At 43.5% G+C, this 23460-nt stretch overlaps 1 long non-coding RNA gene across 3 annotated transcripts in view; it reads right to left on the minus strand.

Moving 5' to 3' along the window:
• Window positions 1–7707: 7707 nt before the first annotated feature.
• Window positions 7708–23460, minus strand: part of LOC102142342 (uncharacterized) — a 107769-nt gene continuing 92016 nt past the window's right edge. For 2 of the 3 annotated variants that reach the window (XR_010583985.2, XR_010583983.2), the window contains one exon: window positions 18443–22595. This is a non-coding gene — a long non-coding RNA (uncharacterized lncRNA). Of the gene's footprint in view, window positions 9237–9381; window positions 22596–23460 lie in introns of those variants that run through there. The other variant, XR_010583982.1, reaches the window with a different exon arrangement.

Below are 23460 nucleotides of genomic sequence, written 5' to 3' on the forward strand. Positions count from 1 at the left end.
TTCTCCCACCTCCACCTCCCAAAATGCTAGGATTACACATGGGTGCCACTGTGCCCAGCCAGGCATCTTCTTAATATTGGAAGTAGTCTCATTTCCAGAGCTCCCTTTTCTACGTTTATTCATCTTTGTCTGAGGAACTTCTCTGGTGAACATGCAGCTTTATGATGTGATGTTTTAGAGGATATTTTATTTTCTTGGCAGCTGTTATGAGAATTTCTTAAGGACAGACACACACTCTTGGGAGAGGAGAATATTAAAAAAGGTCTCTTTGGGAATGAGTGATGGGAGCCAGTCTTCCTCGGCCTGAATGTGAGAAAGCCCATGGAGAGGGAGACAGAACTGGGAGTTACTCCCAAGAGGGAAGGAAGAAGAAGATGGGAGGTGAGCGCAGGATTGAAGCTGGTGGGACACAGGAAGACCAGCCCAAAGCCCCTGCGATGTACCCCTTCCTGTGATCACAAAGCTTTCAGTAAAGTCACTGAATTCAAAGTGTTTCAGACAAGTGGGTTTATTTTGGAAATTCTTTTAAGTAATGGGTTTTTGTTCAGCTTGATGGGGGTGGAATTTGAAGCCACATGCAGGTGCATTCAGAGCTCCAAAGCTAAGAGACATGTGAGGAATAGGTGGAGTTCACAGCAATTCTGGGGACAGCTTGGGATTCTTGCAAGTCTGTGGAATTAAGTTTTGGACGAATTTTAACCAAATCTCCCAGGAGTGGGGGCCATGGAGAATATGAGAGTTACTTTATTAACATCCCTCTGACAGCTCGCTGCACTGATGTTGCCATTTTTCTCCTTCTCTAGCAAGGAGTAGGGGCTTGGTCTACGTCTGTTGAGGCTTGCTGTGACTGAGGGTATGCAATGGTATCCAAGGAGGAGGCTGTGCAACCAATATGAGGTGTAACCTTGTTTATTAGCACCTTGGAGCAGGACAATGAACTGGGACAACATGGTAGGCACATGGTGAGTCTTCCACTCATTAACCCAGATGGAGGTCACAGCTCCATCTTGGCTGCTGCCAGGAAACAATAACTTGTCAAAACTTCAGGCAAAAGCACCAAGTTCCAGCTCATTGGAACCCAATTCCTAGATGAGCACAGGCAGAAGAGGAAGTTGTGCTTGAATAGCCCCAGATAGGCCAAGCAGATGTTGCGGGGGACTCCTTTCAGCAGAGCTAGAGAGCTGGCTGGGCTCTCTAGCCCAAACAGGGCCCCTGGGAGAGTGGCTGATGAGGGCCTCACAGTGCTAGGAGCTGCCAAGTGCTTGGCTCTGCCCCCCTACCCCGGAGATGGCTTGGCCTCCCGCCAGCTGAGTTTGAAAGGGAGGGATAAGGATAGGCAGTAAGTCTCACATGGGGAACTCTTGCAAAAGACCCAGCAATGCTTTTGGATAACATCCCATTGTCACAGGCTGCAGAGACTCCAGTGGGGCTGGGTTACAGGGAGAGATAGAAGCCTGGTGCAAGGAGAGGCTAAGGCACTCCTTTTCTGCACCACCCTTACTCATGGGGAGGGACGTAGATATGAACGGTGTAATGCAAAACAGGTCTCTGAGCTGCCCTGCCTGCTGTGGCTGGGAGAATAATCACAGCCTCCCTCAGGCCAAACAAGGGCTTGCCTGGAACCCAGACACATTCCAGAAAGAAATGAGAAGTCTGCATATGCATGATCAAGATGCGTGTGTGTGTGTGTGTGTGCGTGCACATGTGTGCACACGTGCACTTTGGCATGGTCCACTGTGGGTGCCCTCTGTATGTGTGTGTATGTGTGTTTGTGCATGTAAATATGTGAGTGTATGTTCAGTATGTGTGTGTGTGAGCATGGATATGTGTAATAAGCGAGTGGGAAGGTGTGCATGATTGGTAGCCTGTGTGTATACATCGACAGTAAGGGTGTCCTTTCCTCGTGTGCCTGTGTCTTTGGTGTCCATGGTGTGTGTTTTGTGATGGTGTGGCTGCCCGTATGTGCCCGGTCAGTGTGCACATTGAATATGCATGCTTGTGTGTGTGTCCTGTGTGTGTGTGTGCGTGTTTGTCCACATGCTTAGTGATGTATTTGTTTTGGGCACATACATATATGTCCCATATGTATGTGCTTCTGGATGCCTCCTGTGTGTGCTTGGACCATGAATGTGTATGTATGCAAGATGTGGGCCCCAAATGCATATGTCATCCTAGTAGGCAGGTTGTATGTGCATTGGATAGATGTGCATGTCCCAGGTGTATGTATTTATTGCCAAACCGCTGTATGTGTCTCCTGCACATGTCGTTTGTGTGAATGAATGAGAGAGCAAGAGCACAGAATCAGAAACCATGCATGTGTTGGTGCTACCGATTTGAGGGATACCCAGCTTGTCAAGCACCAACTTAAGCTATTAGAGCGCCTTAGCAGGGCATACAGGACCTGCTCAGTCACAAGCCCTCCTACCACTCCACTGCAGCCTTATCACTTGTCATGTCACACCCCCACCCCCCAACCCATTGTCCCCTTGGTTCTAATCCTATAAAACTGCCCACAGCTCCTTGAATGGGTTAGGTGGCTCCATGCTTCTGGGCCTTTGTTCATGCCCTTCCCTCTCCTGGAATGCCTCTTGCCTTCTCCCATCTTTCTGACACCCACTCATTGTTTAGAATTAGGCTCCAGTCTCCACACATCTGTGAAGTCTCCTTGAACCGGCCGTTTCCTTCTTTGTCTTTCAACACATTTTTCTCAACACATCTCTAACATTTGAGGGTCTTGTTTGCCTATATGTCTCTTTTCCTATCCATGGTGGTAACCACTAGGGCAAAGACAATGCTATCACACCCCAGGGCTCCCACGAAGCATGCTGTCATCTCACAGTAGCCACATTAGACAGAGAACTTTATCCTCACCGGAGAGATAAGCCGAACTTAGAAGCACAGAACTGCTAGGTAACTAGGCAAGAAATAAACTCTGTTTCTGACCCTGGGGCACATGTATGATATTGTCACACTGTTTCTAGGCTGAAATTTATTCATCTGATTGATTGATTCCATAAGTATTTATGGAGCACTTGCAGTATACCAGGTGCTGTTCTAAGCACTCAGAACATAGTTCAAAGCTGTCCTCATGGAGCTTACATGTTAGTTCTGGTCCACTCATGGGGACTTGAAACGGTTGATGATGATGATGTTGATGATGTTGATGATGATGATGATGATGATAATGATGGTGTGTGTGTGGGGTTTGGGGGGAGGCAGGAGAGTCTCAAGATCCAACATTACCTCAGAAAAATTGTTACCTGAGGGTTCATTTGTCCAACTGCCAAATTGAGGGGAGGAGATAAGAACCATTCTCAGAAGAGAAACTGGGCAATCAGAATAATGGCTCCCAAAGATGTCCACATCCTTTGGGAGGTGACATGGCCAAGGGGAATGAAGGTTGCAGATGAAATGAAGGTTGCTGAGCTAACTTTAAAATAGAGAGGTTCTCCTGGATTATCTGGGTGGGCCCCATGTAATCACATGGGATCTTAAAAATAGAAGGGAGGGCACAAGAAGAAAGAGTCATGTGATGCAATTTGAAAAGGACTTACCCACTATGGCTGGCTCTGAAGCTGGAGGACGAGGCCAAGGGCTAACAGGCAGCTTCTAGAAGCTGAAAAAGGTAAGATATGGCTTCTCTTCTAGAGCCTGCAGAAGGAACACAGCCCTCCCAACATCTTGAGTTCAGCTCAGTAAAACCCACATTGATATTCTAACCTCCAGAATTGTAAGAGCATGCATTTCTGTTGTTTCAGGCTGCTAAATTTGAGGTTAATAGTTATAGCAGCAATCAGGAATGAATACAGGAGCCAAAGTCTCAGGGCAGAAGAAACTGGTTCTTGCATTAAAATAGAATCTAGATGGGGGCTTGATGGGATAAAGGCATAACAAAAGGTGAGGTCTGTTGAATGAGAGTCATCAATGAGCAAGCTTCAGCTGTATACACTCAGGTTAACGGTCACAGTGCATGCACATTGGGCTTCTGGTTGGCCTCAACTGCAGTGACAGGTGCATTTCACCAAGATATAGGGAGTTATTTAAAGGAACACCACGGGCTAATATTCCTGCTGCTAATTTTAGGAAAAAAGCGAGACTAACAGGGACCAACAGAACAGTCACTGCTACTGAAAAACTGTCCCACAATGTGAACTTAATCCAGACCCAAACTCCTAGGACCTGTGCAGGCAAGGCTCTGGTGATGGTGAGCCCCAGGCCCTGTCCTGAAAGAAGGTCAGTCTGATTCCAGACAGACCCCCTCTGCTTGATTGTCATCCCTGCTGCCTGAAAGCCCTGGGTGGTGATGGCCAGTCAGCATTGGAGGCATCAATAGCTATAAAGTGAATAATTACATATTTCCCACTTAGGCTCCTAGTATGGGGCTGAGAGAAAGATCCACAAATAGGGCTGCTACTATGGAAGCTCATGAGGGAAACTGGCCTGAAGCTGAGGGACAAGGAGGGGTGGGTTCCATTACCGCAATTAGCTCACTGTGTAAACAGCACTTAAGGGCTGTATCTGGGAGTTTGCAGTAATCCATCTGAAATAGACAACTATTTTATGCAGGGAGGCATGAGGGGAATTCTTTCCAAGTCAATTGAATAGTCTAGTCTGCAAACAGTCCTCGTCCTCCTCCTTCAGGGTCTACCTTGCCTCCCCCTCCTCCATAACAGCTGTGTTCCCTTGAATGGTCAATCAAGAGCCCTAAGAACCTGGCATGTGGGAAACTTTAAGCATTGCCTGGGCTCTGTTTATCCCATGCTGGGGTTTTGCAGAACTTCTTTCTTCCTTCCTGACAATCGCAATGCTCTTTGTTCTGTCCGCTGTGGATTTAGGTGTTGCAGATACAAGGGGTAAGGGAGCTGTGTTTGCTGTAGAGGGAAGGTGCCTCTGCACCGAGTTAAGAGGCCCGGGGAGATTCCTACCCAAACCTTCCCTAGGTTTCTCATTCTTCTGAGGATCCGCAAGCTGTCTGTGTGCAGCTCCTGAATGTTTCTCTCTCTCTCTCTCTGGAATCATGGTTGAGGCCACCATTTTATCATCAGACTGGACTCTGGGTAAAGCAATTCTGCTCAGAACTGGGAAAATTCCAATTACTAAGTTTCAGAAGCTGAAATATATTATACCTTTTCTAGCAACCTATTCTTGTATTTCTCCTGTTTTGGCTCTTTGGAAGGAAATAGCTAACAATTGTCATGAAGAGACATTAACCAGGTTAAAAAATATAACACTGACATAGTGACTCTAGCGGGCCATGGTTTACTTGCCTCCTTTCCCCTACATCTTGGTCTATATAATTTGAGGTCATACACATTTTGTATAAAGATGTTGAAACAAAAATGAAGGTCTGAATCTTAACCAACTGTTTAGTGACTTAAGGGAGTCACACTAAAGTGCATATTTTTCTGTAATACCAAATGCCACGTAAAGAATGGTAAAGAAGGCCAGGCGTGGTGGCTCACATCTGTAATCCTAGCACTATGGGAGGCCAAGGTTGGTAGATCATGAGGTCAGGAGTTTGAGACCAGTCTGACCAACATTATGAAACCCTGTCTCTACTAAAAATACAAAAATTAGCCAGGCATGGTGGTATGAGCCTGTAGTCCCAGCTACTTGGGAGGCTGAGGTAGGAGAATTGCTTGAATCCAGGAGGTGGAGGTTGCAGCGAGCCAAGATCGTGCTGCTGCACTCCAGCCTTGGTGATAGAGCAAGACTCTATCTCAAAACAACAACAACAACAACAAAGAATGGTAAGGAAAGCACTTGTGACAAACAAATAATGTCCCCAAACATGGCCAAATGGTACCCTTGGGGGGTGGTGGTGCATAATGGCTCCTCGTTGAAAGCAACTTTCTTAAATGAATGAATTTTTATAACTCTACAAGTTGGGGGTTTCACCTCAGAGAGGTGCAGTGTCTTGCCAGAGACCACCCAGGTACTGAGAGTCAGGGTTCAGGCCCCTTCCATAGCTCTGCAGCTGTGCCATGGATTGTTTCAGAGCATTCCTTGCGGCCTGCAGCAGGGGCGGGCCTTTCTAAGTTCCATCTAGTGGACATAGTACAGTAGGCCTCCTTTCTCAGCATACAGCAGCTTTCTAGATCTGGCTGCGAAATGAACAACACAGTCTCTGTTATAAAGAAAACCACAGCTTGAAAAAAATAGTAGGGACACGGCTGATTCATCAGGGTGACTCATACCTGGGATCACGGCGCCTCAACTCGGCTTCCCATGGCCTGTCGTGGCTTGCGAAGGACCATGGCAACTTGAAAAGACAGAACTTTCCCCTTGAATGCTGGGGACGGATCCACCTGGCTGGGTACAGGGTGAGTTCCACGCAGCCAGCCATCAAGATAACTTCATCAGGGACGCGGAATCAGATTTCAGAGAATACAGTGGACAGCCTTGGAAGGCACTTGGAAGTTTCCAGTCCTATCCCGGCCAGTTCAGTGCACCCCTTCGTGAAGAGCTTATGGTCCTTGGGAGCAGTGGCCAGTTACAGTGTGCACAGTAAGGCATTTCAATAATCATTTAGCAAGGTCAGAGCTGGTGAGGGAAGTGGGTCTTCGCATGCAGGCAGATATGGGTGATAATTATCCTGGAAAATGTGTCACGTCAAGCTGCGGAGTTCATCTCTACATAGAAACCCATAATGCCACTGTGATTACATCAGGCCTCTGGGAGGCCACGTGCATGGTCCTCTGTTATCTGTTGATAGATTACTCTGTAATTGCACTCACATCGTTTTCTTGGGGACAAGAGTGTGTAATTGTCTTGTTTCGTGTCTCTCACATTTCTTGTTGTGCAGTTAATCCCCCTGATCTGGTTCGCCAAGAGACTGAGTTTACAGAGATGTGGGTGAATTTCCACTACCCCTATTAGGGGTCTTTGTGCCCCTCAAGCCTACGGTTGCCCGAATTCCACCCATTAGAAAAAAGAATGGGCTAATTAAGCCTGGCAGCCTAATTTTGTGCTTTCTAATTTTGCCCTTTAAATGCATCGTAATTATCAGATGCAAAATACATTTTCAAATGCAGAGCCACTGACGGGTGTATTTTTAAATGTGCGGGGCTAAGATGGGAGTTAGCAAAGAAGCAGGCAATATTTTTAACTTGTATCATTGGGCAGGAAAAGGCCATTGTTTCTCTGATTCCCACCACTGCATTTGGAATGAAAATAACGTTTATTCCATGTGTTACTGAAATGCGTATTATTGTGTTGCTGCCACTGGAAACGCCGCTGGGTGACATGTTCTTTGGGATGTGCTTGGACAAAGGAGGTGAGATCACAGCCTGAGACTCGTGTCTTCACGTTAAGGCATGGGGTACATGCCTCTACAGAGGCTGCAAGAAGTCAGGGTTGGTGTAGATGGGAACTTGGAAGAGCTCTTTGTGACCACATAACACAAGTCCTTTCTTCTTATTTGTAATAGCTCTTAAAATTATTGACAAAAGCATGTACCCAAAGCCTTTGATTACTAGAGCTTTTGGACATAACTGTTTTTACTTGTCCCCAACCCCCCACCAAGAGGTATTTTAAAATTTTATTCAAAGTGAATGCTGAAAACAAAAAAAAGTCATAATGACATATCCTATTACATTTAAAATATGTATGTATCTTGCTTAATGTGTGCAGTCCATATAAACTGTATACCCCACATATCAATGTAGCATAATGCATTTCAGTGGGTCTAGCATCAAAAATAACCATGAAAGAGAGATTAGCCTGAGACTCGGCTCCGTGGAGTGGTTCCCTCTGCAAGTTTTTAAGGTTCTTCATTTCATGAAGCCCTTTGTTTTATAGATGGAGAATCTTCTCCCACTTCCCCTTCGGGAAAGAACAATGTACTCTCTGCACATGAACCCACTGCTCCTTCTTGGACCCTGGGGTACATTCCAAAGGGGTGTCGACATCTCACCGCAGAGACTTGGACTGTAAGAAGAGCAACTTGCTCACAGGCCTTTATGCCAGCAGAGCTCTCTGGAAGCCACTGGATCCTGTCTGGAATCCCTTCCAATTAGGTACAATAAAACGGATCACATAAATGTTCATAGCAGCATTATTCCCAAAGGGCAAAAGGTGGAAACAATCCAAATGGTGAATGGATAAACACATTCATGTTATAGCCCATGATGGAATATTACTCAGTTTTAAAAAGGAATGATGCCCTGATTAATGCTGCCACATGGAAGAACCTTGAAAACATGATAGGAAGTGAAATCAGCCAGACACAAAAGCCACATTTTGTAAGATTCAGTTTCGTTACTGGTTGATTTGAGAATCAATGTTTTTATGTATTCTCGCACTGCCCAATTCTCAAAAGGGTTTGCAGCAGCTTACAAACACGCCCACACAAATGGAGCCACAAAATAATGGCAAACTGACAATGGAATGGAGGATGAAGGAAGAAATGGTGAATATTAGATTTGTGGTGGACAACCTAACAAGGCAGGCTCACTTGGGACAGTAGAAAAACCTGATGTGGCTGCACCATTCTGTCTGATTCCATTTATATGGAATGCCAGAACAGGCAAATTCATAAAGTAAATTCGTGGTTCGGGGGCTGGGGGAAGGGGATCATGGGGAGTTACTACTTAATGGGGACAGGATATCCTTTTGGAGTGTGATGAAGATTCTCTGAAATTAGATGGTGGTGATGGCTGCACAACCTTGTGAATATACTAAAACCATTGAATTGTACATTTTTAAAGGGTGAATTTAAGGATATGTGAATTGTATCTCTGTAAAAATATTGGGTTACATTATAAAATTGAAAAAAAAAAGAAAGATCAATGACCTCTTTACTTCTGTGTTTTCCCTTAGAAATGGAAACCAGATATTTGTTTCAATATCGATTTGGTGATGCTTGGTTTCTTTAAAGGAGACAAAATTTCTGTGGATAAGTCACAAGGTGGCTTGAGAGGCTGTCCATGGGCCCAGCAGTATGGGAGAAGGAATACCCCTGTGGAGACAGCACCGGTGATTGTCCAGGCCTGAGAAAGGCAAAGGCTCTTGTTGAGCTCGCAAAGGTCAGTGTAAGAAAATCAATGGGAGCAGGTACACATTATCCTTGGAGTCAGACAACCTGGGTTTACATCCTGGCCACACCACTAAGAGCTGTGTGACCTTAGTCAGATTGCCTAAACTCTCTGTGCTTAAATGACCTCATCGACAAGATGAGGAAACTAATAGTACCTACCTTGATGCCTGCTTTTGGGGATTCAATGATGAATTGTCATCTGTAAAGAGACCCAGAGTTCTGTAAACTGCTATGTGTATTTTTATCAAACAAAATAATCTGGTAATTGTTTTAATTTCTTTTTGCTACTGTAACAAATTAGCACAAATTAAGCAGCATAAAATAACTCAAATGTGCTATCTTACCTTTCTGGCAGTCAGAAGTTGGAAATGGGTCTCTGGGGCTAAGATCAAGGTGTCGACAGGACAGTGTTTGTTCTGGAAGCTGCAGGGGAGAATCAGTTCCGTTCTTTTCCCAGTTTCCAGAGGTCGCCCAAGTTCCTTGGCTTGTTGCCCTGCACCACACTGACTTTTGCTTCCGACGTGACTTCTCCTCCTCGGATTCTGACCCTCCTGCCTCCCTCTTATGCGGACCCTGTGATTATATCTGGCCCACCTAGATAACTGAGGATGATTGCCCCCATAAAGACCCGTAACTCAATCACACTTGCAAAGTTCTTTTTACTATGGAATAAAACATATTCACAGGTTCTGGAGTTTAGGATGAGGAGATCTTTGGGGGACCTTTAGTCTGTCTACTACAGGAATATATTAATTTATGGTACAGACAGTTAGACCTACATGCAGTTAGGTCGGGGCTTAGGAAGTAGTTGAGGCACTCTGAGACTTTTCCTTAATTCAATTACACCAAGGGGTCATGGGTCTGAGGAAAGCCAGGCTGGCATCCTAGACCTTTAGCCCTCATCATTCTAGTCCCTTCTACATCAGCGGAGGAAAGAGATATCCTGCCTCCTGCAGATCCTTGGACAAAAGGTCATATAGTACTTTGCTCCCCATTATATAGACACATCATCCACAGGCTCCCTGGCTTCCCATGTTGGCTCGTGTCATTTGATCAATAAAGACTACCCGGACCATCCTGTTCAAAATCACAACATGGCCTCTTTCTCAGCTCTTCCCATGTTATTTCTCTGCTGAATTTTTCTCCATCTTACCATCTAATGCTTCATATAATGCATGTATATACAAATAGGACTTGAAAATTAAGCTCCTGTTAGAGCAAAAACAGTGCCTTGCCTGAGAGAGGCTCTCGTCTATATTTGTTGGCTGACTGAGTGAGTGAATGAGTGAGCTTCTACAGGACATTTGCACGCTGTATTCCATTGTAGATGGAGACTTGTTTGTCTCCCTCACTGAACTGGAAACTCCTGGAAGGCAAAACCAAGTTCAAGTCTTCTCCCAAGGGTTCTTTGCAGAGGGTGTGGCACACCAGGAGCACTGCTAATTGTTTGGTGAATGGCTGAAAGGGTCAGAAAGTGGCCTTTGGAGACAAAGGGCAGAATGCATGGCTGTCTTGAGGGCCAGTCATGTGTCTGGACGGGAACTCTGGGAAGATTGCATCACAGGCAGGGACCAAGGTCATTCTGTCTTAAGGTACAAAGGCAGCAGAGCCTCCTATTCACATGACTTGTGACTTTCAACATTTCATTTACCTTAATTTGTATTTGCTTTGACTGAAGGAGTTCATTCTCAGACGATTCCTTAGTAGATATGTCACTGCATAGAGTGCCTGTGCCCTGACCGGTGGCTTGCAGACCCACAGGATCTGGAATGTGCGGCCTTACCCGGCAGGGTGTGGTGCAAGGCAAGTGTGAGGCAGCACATCAACCCCACTGTTTAACAACGGGCTGGCTAGATACATTTGTGGGACCAGCACAGCCTTTGGAGGCATTCGCTTTTATGAAATCTGGTAGAAGCTTAAAACTTCCATCAGCACCTCCCATAGTAAACCTTACAAGCAGCATCCACAGTAAACAGTAACAAAAAAAATCACAGCAATGACCATACCCTCCTCTATCATCATGAAAGATGAACATGCTGAGGCTCAGAAAGGGGGCTGATTAATCCTATACCACAGAAGAGCTAGTGGTAGAAAGGTGACGGGAGCTCCACTTGCTTGGCTTTCAAACCAATGCTCCTACATAATTCCCAGTGAAGAGGCAGGGAATATTCTCATTCACTCATTGATTCATTGAATCATGAATTTAATTAGTCATCCAATTGATCACTCATCCTTTCTTTTCTCTCCAGCCCTATCTTGCCCCCTTGCTCCTCCCTGCCTGGCCACACTACTGTGCTCTTTCGTGTTCCAGCAGATACCATGGCTTCTCCTACCGCAGGATCTTCGCACGTGCTATTCCTTTTTCCCTGGAACACATTCCTCCCCACTGCTTGCCCAGCTGTTTCCTAGTCACTCTTCTTCTCTCCTCAGGGAAGTCTTCCCTAACCTGCTTGGGTCGTATCTCAATATTCTGTACTCTCAGCACGTCATCTCCCTCCCTCCCTATTATACAGCACATCTTGATTACAGTCTACCTCACCCATTAGATTGTGAGAGAGTTCAATGAGAACAGGGACTGAATATGTGCTCAATTAATATTTTTGAATGAATGAGTAAATGATTGAACAAATGGATTTAAAAATTGACAACACACAGGTGCTGGGGACAGAAAGAATTAAAATGAGAATGGAATGAGCAAGTAAGAGAGCTAGAGATAAGACGCATGTGTAAACAGTTATAATTCAACTTAGAAAGTGGTTTCCACTAGAAGAGAAGTCACAATCCATACTGTGGATTTTGGAGCTAGAAGCTCACGTCTGGGGTTGTGGGGGAGGGCCTAGTTTTGGAAAGCTTCCCAGAGGAAGTCGGCTTTTAATCTATATTTATCCTAGGGAACCTCACAATCTAGCAGACAGGATACGGCAAACACCAGAGCCAGAGAAGTGCTGTAAGGCCTGGTGGGCTGCCATAGACTGTGCCCAATATGAATGTCTCTACCAGACAACTTTAGGGGCCCATGCCAAAGTCTATTCCTAGGGAGCTATCAAACCTGTGTAGGATGGGACTTTGGGCAGCCGAACTGGCAGGTGGGGCAGCTCCCACTCCCTCGCCATGTAAATCTGGAGGAGCCCAGGTTTTCTCACATGCCAAGGTCCAGCAGCTTTCTAGGGTGGGGTAGGGTAGGTCCCTCCAGGGAATGCTCCATCCCCTGAACATCTGGATGGCAAAGAACTTGGCACAATCCTTGCCTCCCCAGGGAGGCTTGACATCCAGTAAACCAACTGGTTTGACAAGCAATTAAACCTGCCCTAACACAACGAAAGGCATTAGTAGGACACTGTCTTACTTGGCCATAGCATTAAGGTTCATAGAAAGAATGGAGAATCATAGCACCCTGGAAGTGCACAGCATCTCTCATATCCAATTTATCTAGGAGTTTCTCCTGTAATATATTTTGTTCAATGTGTTATTTATTTATTTAAGACAAGATCTCACTCTGTTGCCCAGGCTGCAGTGAAATGGTGTGATCATGGTTCACTGCAGCCTTGACCCTCTGGGCTCGCGTGATCCTCCTGCCTCAGCCTCCCCAGTAGCTAGGACTACAGGCACTTGCCACTATGTCTGGCATTTTTTTTTTTCGTAGAAATGTGGTCTCACTATGTTGCCGAGACTGATCTTGAGCTCCTGGACTCAAGTGATCCTCCCACCTCAGCCTCCCAAAGTGCTGGGATTACAGGTTTGAGCCACCAGGCCTGGCCTTGGTCAACTCAGTTTATGCTTAGAGACCTCTGAGGGTAGGACAGTTAACCTATTGTAGGTAGAAAGGTTCCGATTTTCAGAAATTTCTTTCTTTATTTCCTTCTGATTCTGTCCCTATCATGGAATATACTATTGAGCCAGTTTGGCAATTTCTCTCATACTAGGTCTGACTTTAAGGCTGGGCTGACCATAGAGGAGGAAGACAAGATGATCACCTCTGTTGCACTGGAACATCAACTTCTGTTAATACATCCCAAATCTGTGTTAACATCTTCATCAGCCAGATATCACCTTTGCTTTATATTGACCATTCTTGTTGACTAGGACACTGCTGGCTTTTTTTTTCTTTTTTTTTTTTTTTTTTTTTTTTAGCTCTTGTATGTTCCTGCTTAGTCTTTTTTTCTCCAACCTATTTTGTGTTTTCAGTTTTTTCTTCTAAATCAAAGTGGGGGTGTTTTGCATCTATTTTTGAATCAGTTTTAATGAGATGTTACCATTATTCCAGCCTGATAAATATGATCAGACCCTGGTCCTTTCATCATTTTGATTGCCTTATGGTCTTCCTGCCATCCACGAATTTGTCTACCCAACACAACGCTGCCACCTTGGGGATCACATTTCAACATGAGTTTGGGTGGGAACCAACCATATTCACACATAGCAATGGGTCACGTTTCAACTCCTTTTGGGGAATTGTGAAATTTGAGGTGGGTTAATGTAGAAACCAGATAAGTAACTGAAGCCCCCATATGGAGAACCCACTCCTTGGGATAACCCAGAGCCTCCTTTCATGAGAAATTCCGCCTGGCTTGGTAATGGACTCATCTAAGTACTAGCCAAGGGTGAGTGGGTTTTCTGTGCATTTGCTCCAGATGGTCACACCAGGTCTTTGGTGTAACTGTGAAGTGCATGGGAGGGGTGTTTCAGACTCCTATCTTCTTTCCTCCAAAGTTAACCAGAGGGTGGGTTCAAAACTTTACCCTAACGTAGGGGTCTACATGAGAGAAGCTTTTCAAAAGCTTTTGGAAGCAAGCCAAAGAGGAAGGGCGCCAAAGGGGCTCTTTCCTGCCTAAATCTATGCAAATTGGTGGTTTGCCCTCCAAACATGAGTGTTTATCTCAGTTTCCTTTTTCAACTGATTGAGAGATTGGAAGAAGCAGAGAAGTCGTGACCCCACCTGCACTCTGCCCCTTTGAACTGCTTTGCTCCTCCAAAACCTGGAATTTTGACTCCATCACCTCTTTTCAAAGGAGGAACCCAAAAGCCCTGGTCTGCTTTGCTCCTTGCCCAATCCTGAGAATGCCCTTCCCGTACGCTGTTCCCAGACCTTTCTTTGCACTGAAGTTGACTTCCGGTAACCAACTTAAGTTCTCTTGGAAGTAAAAAGCAGAGGCCATTCTCCTTAACCCCTCTGGAAATGAAACACAGCTAAATACATTGATGCTCACCTGAATTTTATTTCTATCATCGAAGGTGGGGAGCACAGAGTCAGAATGTTAACATCTGCAAAGTTCGGGTGAACACCAGGTACAACTGTTTTGTTACAGACAAGCAACTGGGTCCAGAAGAGAACAAGGAATTTGCCTCGAATGATCTAGATGACCACTCAAAGGGCTTATTTTGAAGGTTGCAGACTCATAAGAGTTGGAATAATCATTCCGAAGCTCAGAAAGCTTGCTACACAGGCCAGATGATTGTGTAGCAGCTGCAGTGCATTCTAGCTTTCTCAGGCACTTTACATACGTTATCTGCATCTTCACAAAAATATCTAAGGCCACAGTGGTTTCTTATTCTCTCTCTCTTTTTTTTAAAGAAGTTACTGACCTAGTTAACGAATCTGATGAAATCTAAAACTCTTTCCCTCATAAAAATTCATACATATAGACAATAATATTCAATTTTAAGGGCACCTTAAGGTGCCTTTAAGGATCCATGGACTCCAGGCTACAAGTCCCTACTTTAAGTTCAGTATTATTATTTTTCATGTAGAAAATGAGTAAACTGAGGCTCAGAGAAGTTACATGCTATACCCATGCACAGTATGGCAATGTGTGCCCTGAAACAGATTGACTGGGCTTCAAAGAACAATTGCTTTCTTGCCCAGAATACACTGAGATGAAATGTCACAGATGCCAGAAGGCAAATATTCACTCATTCTTTACTCGACTAATATTTTTTTTAAAAGACATCTACTAAGTGTCTGGCATTGTATAAGAGATGGCCCTTTGAAGCTTACACAATGTCTTGCACAGCTGATAGTCAGGTTACGTATCTTCAAGAGACATATTTCAACTGGGAGCATATGGCCTGCTTTCCCACAATTTGTACCTTCAGTAAGACTGGACATACAGTAGTCCATAGTGAAGGAGATAGGGGTGGTTCCCCTAACAAGGACTTTATTGTCTGAAAAGAAGTAGCCAAGGAACAAAATCAGCCAGTACCCAGAAGCATCCCTTCTAAGCTGACATGCAAGGAATTGAGATCACAGGGGGATGATTAACAACTGATTTTTTAAGAGTAAAAATTTAGGTTTTTGTCTCAGAGTAGTGTCATGGTTAAACAGTATCCCTCTTGTACCTTGGTGAGAGGTGATGGGTCTGGGGACCACATCTTACCTGGTTGATCCTTTCCTGCTACTCTCTGGGGTATCCAAGTGACATGTGGTTGAAGTAAAGAGCAAAGAGCCAGCAATGGGATTGGAGGTCCCCACCAGGAGCCTGAGTCTGGTAAGACAGATACTGTCTAGAACAGAGCAAGTAACCCAGTCTGGTTTGTACAGGTGATGGGATGGAATGGCCAGATTCCTCTCCTTGCTCCATTTATTGCCCAACTCAGTGACCTCTGGCCAGTCTCTATAGCAGCCTGGGCTTCTGTATCTGATCTTATTATATCTTTCCTGATTTCTGGTAACCAGGGTTTTCTCTACCTTTCTTCTGAGTCACTGAGTTTCTCTTTTGGGTCTCTGCATTGGCCCTAGGATGACCTAAAATCTAGAGCTCCTATATCTAGAGAGAATGCAACTCTAGTTTACTCTAGTTAGTTCAGCTCTGCCCTAGTATTCATGAAGATAAAGCTTAGGAAATCATCCACCTTGGTGAAATACCATAAGGAGTTGTGGAATGGTATGGAGCAGAGTAGGGGGTGGGTATAAGGGCACACTAGGACAATTAACTGATAATGTCTAAGCAAGGAGACTGTAGGGGTGAAGTACTGGATTGTTGCAATAGTGGTTGCGGTTCTGGCCATTACTTTCAATGGCAAAAACTGCAATTACTTTTGTACCAATGTAATAATTCCAAGTATTTTCATTCTAAAGGATCATTCGATGAGGTTCCAACCTTCTTGCACATTAAGGGCCTTGCATTCTCGTCCTGCCTCAGCCACTACGTCTGTGCGATATTGAACACGTCACTTCTCCATCTGGGGATTCAGTTTCTTCATCTACACCATGAGTGGGACCTTAGGATTTACTCAGCCTGCTTTCTGCCCTAAAAATCTAGACTTCTCTTTGAGACTTGAGAGACAAAGCATCCAAAATGACTTTCTTAGTTTGAGGTATAATTTGCATACAATGACATGCTGTTCAGTGTGCTGTTGACTCAAATTTTGACAAACACATATACTTGTGTAACCTCATTTACCAACCAGGACACAGAATGTTTCCCTCACCACAAAAAGTTCCCTTATGCCAATTTCCAGTCAGTTCTCCACCCCAGAAGCAACCACTGAATTGATTTCTATCACTGTAGGCAAGTCTTCTATGAAATTCTAAAATTTTATATAATGACATTGTACACTATGTTCTTCTGTGTTGCCTGATTCTTTCACTCTGTATGTCATTTCTGAGATTCACATATGTTGTTTTATGTATATAATTTATTCCTTTTTTGCAGAGTAATATTCCATTGTATAAATATATCAGAGTTTGTTTGTCTATTTTTCTGTTGATGAACATTTGGCTTCTTTCCAGTGTTTGCCTGTTATGAGATAAGCTGCTACGAACATTCTTTCATAAGATTTTTTTTTAGACCTACATGTTTTCATTTCAATCCCCCTGAGAGTAGAAGTGCTAGGTCATTAGGTGGATATATGTTTAACTGTTTGAGAAACTACTCAGCAATTTTCCTAGGTGATTTTACCATTTTACACTCTCACCAACAATGTATGAGAGTTCTAGTGGCTCCATGTCTTCTCCATCATTTGATGCTGTCATTATTTTTCTTTTTAGCCATTCTAGTGATTTTCTCATGGTTCACAATAATTTCTATGTGCATTTGCATTTCTTCTGCTTCCATTTACTACTGAATCAAAAGCACATTAGTATCGAAATCATCTAAAAGAATCAAAGAGACTATAAACGCTTGTTGAATACTGCATTCTTTTGCCAATGTGTGGTGTGCCAAACCATGCCTCATTTAATGAATCCATTCATTCCAGATAATTCCACTCCATTTCTTTTTGCAAATATGTACTACTTGCCAAATACGTATAAGCCTCTGGTACTAGATTCCTGTCAGGATGATAAGGAAAAGTAAGACTTGTTTTGCGCCTTCAAGAGCCTTAGAGAAGAGGTAGACCCTAATATTAGGTTGGTGCAAAAGTAATTGCAGTTTTTGCCATTAAAAGTAATGGTAAAAAACTGCAATGATTTTTGCACTGACCTTTAATATCAAAGACGTTGTATTGTGACTACAGTGAAACCTGAAGGGTGTTCTCCAATTAAAGAGGCGAGTATTGGGAGAGTTCTGAATGGGGGAAAAGAATTCCTGCCACCACAATCAAGGAAAGAGACAGATGTGATTTTGAAAACTTGCATGTAAAGCAGTATTAGTGAATCCTGGTTTAGAGGCACCAGAAAAAGGGTAAACAGGGAGGTTAAAATCTGAATGCACCTCCCCATTTTCTCAACTTGGCAGGCGGTGCGCATCCTTAAGACATGGCATACTTCGTTTCACTAGTGGAGATTGGGGCAGCCAGTCCAGTGAGTTTCAGGATTGCACCAACAGGCTGGTGCCTGGGAGATGTGCAGGAGCTGGCTTGTAAAATGGGCAATGGTGTCCCAGGGGTTGAATGTAGAACATGAAGAGACAGGAAGTGTTGGTGAGGCTCTCTCCAAAGCCTTGGCCTGAAAAGCACATTCATTATCTGCGGGAGGAATGCCTGGGTCTTCTTTGAGGCATACCTCACAATACCCAATTGGAGGTTTCTGTTCTAGGTGAGGTCAGTGTTTTCCTAGGCCCCGGAAGAGTCATAGTTTTTGGAGCACAGTGAAGAGCCCATTACGACTGGGGAAGTGCTAGATAAGGTTTCTTTCTCTGTCCTGGCTGGAGTCACCCTAGTAGAAAAACCTAACAGAGTGGGCCTTTCGGAAAGAACATTACATTCTCTTCCTGTTTTCATGCTAACTGAGAATGGTGAGCAGAGGCAACTGCCTATTCCTTCATTACCATCTTCACCTCTATTAAGTACTGTATGCAGTACATGTACGAACTGCTGGGGATATGAAGATGAAAGTTTTGGCCCTTAAGTTTAAAGTTTAGTCATACAGAAAGATAAAATGATTATTGGAATACAGGGAAAGAAAGCACTACGACATTGTATTAGGTCATTTTTTGCATTGCTATGAGGAAATACCCAAGACTTGGCAATTTATAAAGGAAAGATTTAATTGACTTACAGTTCTGCGTGGCTAGGGAGGCCTCAGGAAACTTACTATCATGGTGGAAGGGGAAGCAAACACATCCTTCTTCACATGGCGGCAGGAGAGAAACAGCATGGGGGGACCACCCCCATGATCTAATCACCTCCCATGAGGTCCCTCCCCTAATACGTGGGAATTACAATTTGGATTACAATTCAAGATAAGATTTGGGTGGAGACACAGAGCCAGACCATATCACATATACTTGGAACTTGGGCAGGGACACCTAATCTAACTTGTAGGTACCAGGGAATATTTCTCCCAATAAATTATTCTTAAACTTAGATGAGAAGATGGGAAAGGTTAGCTAGTAAGGGGAGAAGTGCATGCCTATACTTGGAAGAAAAAGAAATCCTTGCATTCTCAGGGTATGAGCTAGAGTGGTTCACTGGGGCTAGAACATAGACTGTGAGGGGGATGCAGAAGTTTGCAAATCCTGATCCTTTGGAGCCACCGAGCTGGGTAGTGACACTTGTCAGTTTCTCTGAGTTTCTTTTGTGATAGCTGTGTGTGTGTTACAGCGCAGCTCAGCGTGTGTGTGTTGATTCTATAAATTCTGCAGCTGCAGGCTCTAGCAGTTCTGAGTGAATGCAGTCCATTAAGTTTTGCTCCCCACAGCTCATATTATAGGTCTATTTTCTGCTGCTGGGCAACACCTAGTAGCTTTTTCTTTTGTGCAAAGTTTGGACTCACCTCTGAGGAGGAGGAGGAAAGCAAAAGACAAGGGGTCACACAGAAAGTCTAACACAATTATCTGGGTTGCTACAGGGTTAGGGAATGGGGGCAAGGATATTCTATTAGAAGTTTTGGTCTTCATTTTGGAGGTGTCCACCAAGCCAGCTCTCATTCATGCCAGTAAGTAGAAAAGACTCCATGGGCTGAAATGTTGAGGGTCTTAAGAGCCTACAGAGAGCAGGTATTTAAACTCCCATGATAATACCATGCCAAAATGACTTCTATCCAGGCTAATCAGAAGTTAGCCCAAAAAGCTAGTCTGTTATAGGTAGTCCAGTGGTAAAGCAAACTTCAAATGACACCTTCATACATTATTAAGAATAACAAGGCAGAATGTCAACACATCCAGGTTAAAGGTAGCTTATTAAAAAGGAGGTGTTTGGTGCAACCTCCCATACTGGGAAATTATGACTCAACTGTCTAGAGACCACAGCACCTGGAAGCTGGAAGAAAACAGGTAGCACTGTAGGAGACAAAGTCTGGCTGTACAACCCTAGTTCCTCTGAGGATGAGGGTCATGTTTGGCTCTAGAGCTGGATTATGACCAACCACAAGAGTTGAGAGAAAAGCCTCTGTTTTAGTTCATGAAGTTCTGGACTTCTGAGGGAACAGTGATGAAGTGGGACTCCAGGAGTGGACAGGAAATCAAGGTGTTAGCAGAGAGGAACAGTATACTCCCTTTCAACTGTTCTACTTCTCCACGCTTCAAAAACTCTACTCTTCGATGGAATGGTCGCAGGACCATCTTATGTCCCTACAGCCATATTATAAGAGTTACTGCAGTCCTCTCTATCCTTCCCTCTTCACATCTAACCAATCCCCAATATTCCCAAGTCTTGCTGATTCAACCTCATAAGTAGTTTATGAATTCACTATCTCAGTTATAGTGGCCACAACTCAAGCCCTCTGTGGCCTGGACCATTCCAGTGCTTCTCTAAATAGACTTCCTGTCTCCAATTTTGGACTCTTCCAGACTAACTCATGATCTAGAGTCAGATACTGTTCTAGAATTTGAATCCAATTCTGCCTCAACATGACTTAAACCCCTGACATGTGTAGAGGATACAGGTAAACTTCCATAGCTGCAGTCACAAGGTCCTCTGTGATGGAACCTGGCCCACTGCTTCAATCACCTCAGTCACAGCTCCCAACCTCTCACAGCTTCTTCACCACACCAACTGCCAGCTGTTCCTCACAAGCTGTTCTTCATTTGCAACACTGGGGAAACCACTGAGTCTAATTCATCTTTGTGTTCTTATCATCTATCCTAGTCCCAGCGACGGGGTCAACATGTAATAAATAACTTTTGAATAAGGGAGTGACTATCTGTGGAACTCATCCTTAACCTAAACTCATGTGGTTGTTAAAAGACTTTACAGACAGGAGTTCCAACTCCCTCCCTGTTACTTTACGGTGATGTGACCACCTTCTCAGCCTCAGTATCCTTATCCGTAAAATGGTGACAATAAATGGATTATTATGAGAATTACACAATAAAATGTCTGCAAGCTGTCACCATGGTGCTTCGAATGTGCTCAGTAAGCAGTCCCACTACTGTTATTGTTATGATCATTATCATTATTATTAATAATGATTAACTATTATTAATAGCAGTACTCCCTCTTCAGTTTATTATGGGAGCTGTTCACTCCTGTTTTGGGCATTGATTTCCTCATCTTGATATCATGGAGTTGAGTGGGGACAGCCCAGTTCCTCATCACCAAACAACAGAAATGCACTACTCCCTGAGATCACATGTATGTCTGTCACTATTAAGGGGTGTGAGTGATAGCAGGCATTTTGAGGGTGTGTGTGGAAACCAAAGGAAGAAAATAGAGCAAAATACTGACTCTAAGAAATACATAATATATATTATCTGCTGTGTGTGTGTGTGTGTTTTCTGAATGTGTTACATCTAAGCTATAAAAGTCTGGCTTTGGTCTCTGGTTTAAATTGGGGCTATGACCTCATTATCTGGGGTTGCAGGCTCCAAAATAAACCTTACTCCATAATTTAGTGAAATTCAAGAAACGATTATGTGTAAGAATCTCAGGAAGATCTCATTCTATTTCCATGTATTTCCACATCCAAAACAAACACAGTAATGCCTCTGAACATCCCAGGTGTCCACCAGTGTGGGGGGACATTGGAAACTCAGAAGTTGCTGTTGGCAGTTTCTATCAAGGCCAACTATACTTAACTTGTCAGGAGAGGTTGAAAGATTTACCCAATTTAAATCCCCTTCATGGCCTTCTGGTCTACTGTTGTTTTCTGACCTACCGCAGACCAAAACAGTCATTTCATTTGTCAAATTCATGTTTGGCTGTTGTGCAAGAAGAACCCGCATTATGCAGCAAAGATCTCCAGAAATGATTATAGCAAATGCCCTGTTATTGTTGGTTGTCTCTTGTTTTTGCTCAAAGCCTATCTCAAACTTCTTCTCTATCTTTCCTTTTAAGTTCTCAGTGTCTGATCTAAAATAAGTGGACTCTTCTAGGTTTATGAAACGATACATGGGGGTTGGTTTAATTTTTTTTTAAATGGAAGGAATAATCGTGGGATTCAACTTGTTGCCAGGGATTATGCTAGATACCTATTACGTTGTAGGAGTCTCACTTTATCATCATGATAACCCTGAAAGAATTTTACCTCAATGGAGAAACTGAGGTTCAGAGAAGTTATTTACTTCATTAATATCACACAAATAGTGAGCAGTGGAGATGGAATTAAAAACATTTCAGAGCTTAATCCAAATTCCACACATTGCATTACCCTGACTTTTTTTTTTTTAAATACCTCCAGGAATTTTGTTTCCCAGTCACAACTCTGAATTTGTCCACAGTGGAGAATATAGTCAGGGAAGAAGTTACGGTGGTAAACGGGAAGGAGATAGAAAGCACCCCCGTCTCTCTATAGGCTGGGAAGACATATTGGTGGGTCAGAAATTAAACAGTATCTGCTCCTCATCAAAGAGAAGAGCTTTAAGATTGAATTAGAGAAAGCAGCCTGTACACTTTCCTTTTAGGGTTGTAAAATTGAATGTTCTTTATCTTAAAAATATAAAATCTATTCAATTACAACACAGAAGGTAAAATTTCTTTCCAAGTGTACCCAGAGATTATTGAAAGAGGAGAATCCTCTTAAAATCATCACGCTTTGGCATTTTGAATAAGCACCCTTGTTCACCATAGGCGTGGTGGTGCCCCAAGACTTCTTTTGGGAATGTGAAGAGTCTCCCTTGAGTTTCAAGTTTGCTGCTGCCAAATCTGGGTCCCTCCTACCCAGAAAAGACCTCTCCCAGTTGGGATCAGCGTGGATGCTTCTGTGCCAAGAATTGCCGAGAAATTCAAACAGTTCCAGAATCTGGAATAGTTACAAATTAATTGCATTTAATTACACAAGGCTAGATCATCCAATATCTTCTAGGTAGTTTATGCTTTCTTTTGGGTACTGATGTATAATTTAAAGCATAAATAATGTGAATTTCCCTTTTGGAAATATTAACTAGTGCAGTGTTCTACCTAATGGAGGTTGTTATTTTACTGTTTGTGAAATTAAATTTTCCTATCTGCATTGAAGTTGTAGGTATCCAAAGAATCACTCTTGCTTTAGTAGAAGGTATTTTGCCCCAAGGAATCTGAATTGTCAAACTATGAGTACAGCTACAAGTTCTAAAATATTCAAATATATATATAGCAGTAATTCTTCCTCCCATTGGAGAAGAGAACTAGACCAAATAATTGTCTAGACTTAAACCTCCTTTTCTCCAAGTCATTTTGATGTTTACTCTGTTTACAGACCAGTGCTTAAGAACTGCCCTTCTCTATCAAGCTACCCCAGGCTCAGTATAACTTACAAACAGTATAATTTGGGGTTTGCAAAATCCCCAAATCTATAAAGAGGATGGATCAGCTGAACAAAAGGTATAGTTTAATGGAAGACTACGGGTTCTGTACCTCACTCGCCAATATTTGTTGAGGGGCCCTGGGTGGAACCCAGCATATCCCTAAATCTCACATTATCCTTTTATAAAAGTAGAGGATTGACCTACTTAATTTCTAAGGCTCCATTAGGGCTAAGGTTCATGTATCCATGGCGAAGTATAGAAGAACTCTGAACTGTTCCAAATATAATGGGCTTGGAGTAATGGAGAACTCCAAGGGCAGGAGGTAACCATTAAAGAGGAACATCATGTAGTGTGAGGAGGCATCATTTCACACTAGAGAGC

This window comes from Macaca fascicularis, chromosome 20 (genome assembly GCF_037993035.2).
Source record: "Macaca fascicularis isolate 582-1 chromosome 20, T2T-MFA8v1.1".
Taxonomy (NCBI): Eukaryota; Metazoa; Chordata; class Mammalia; order Primates; family Cercopithecidae; genus Macaca; species Macaca fascicularis.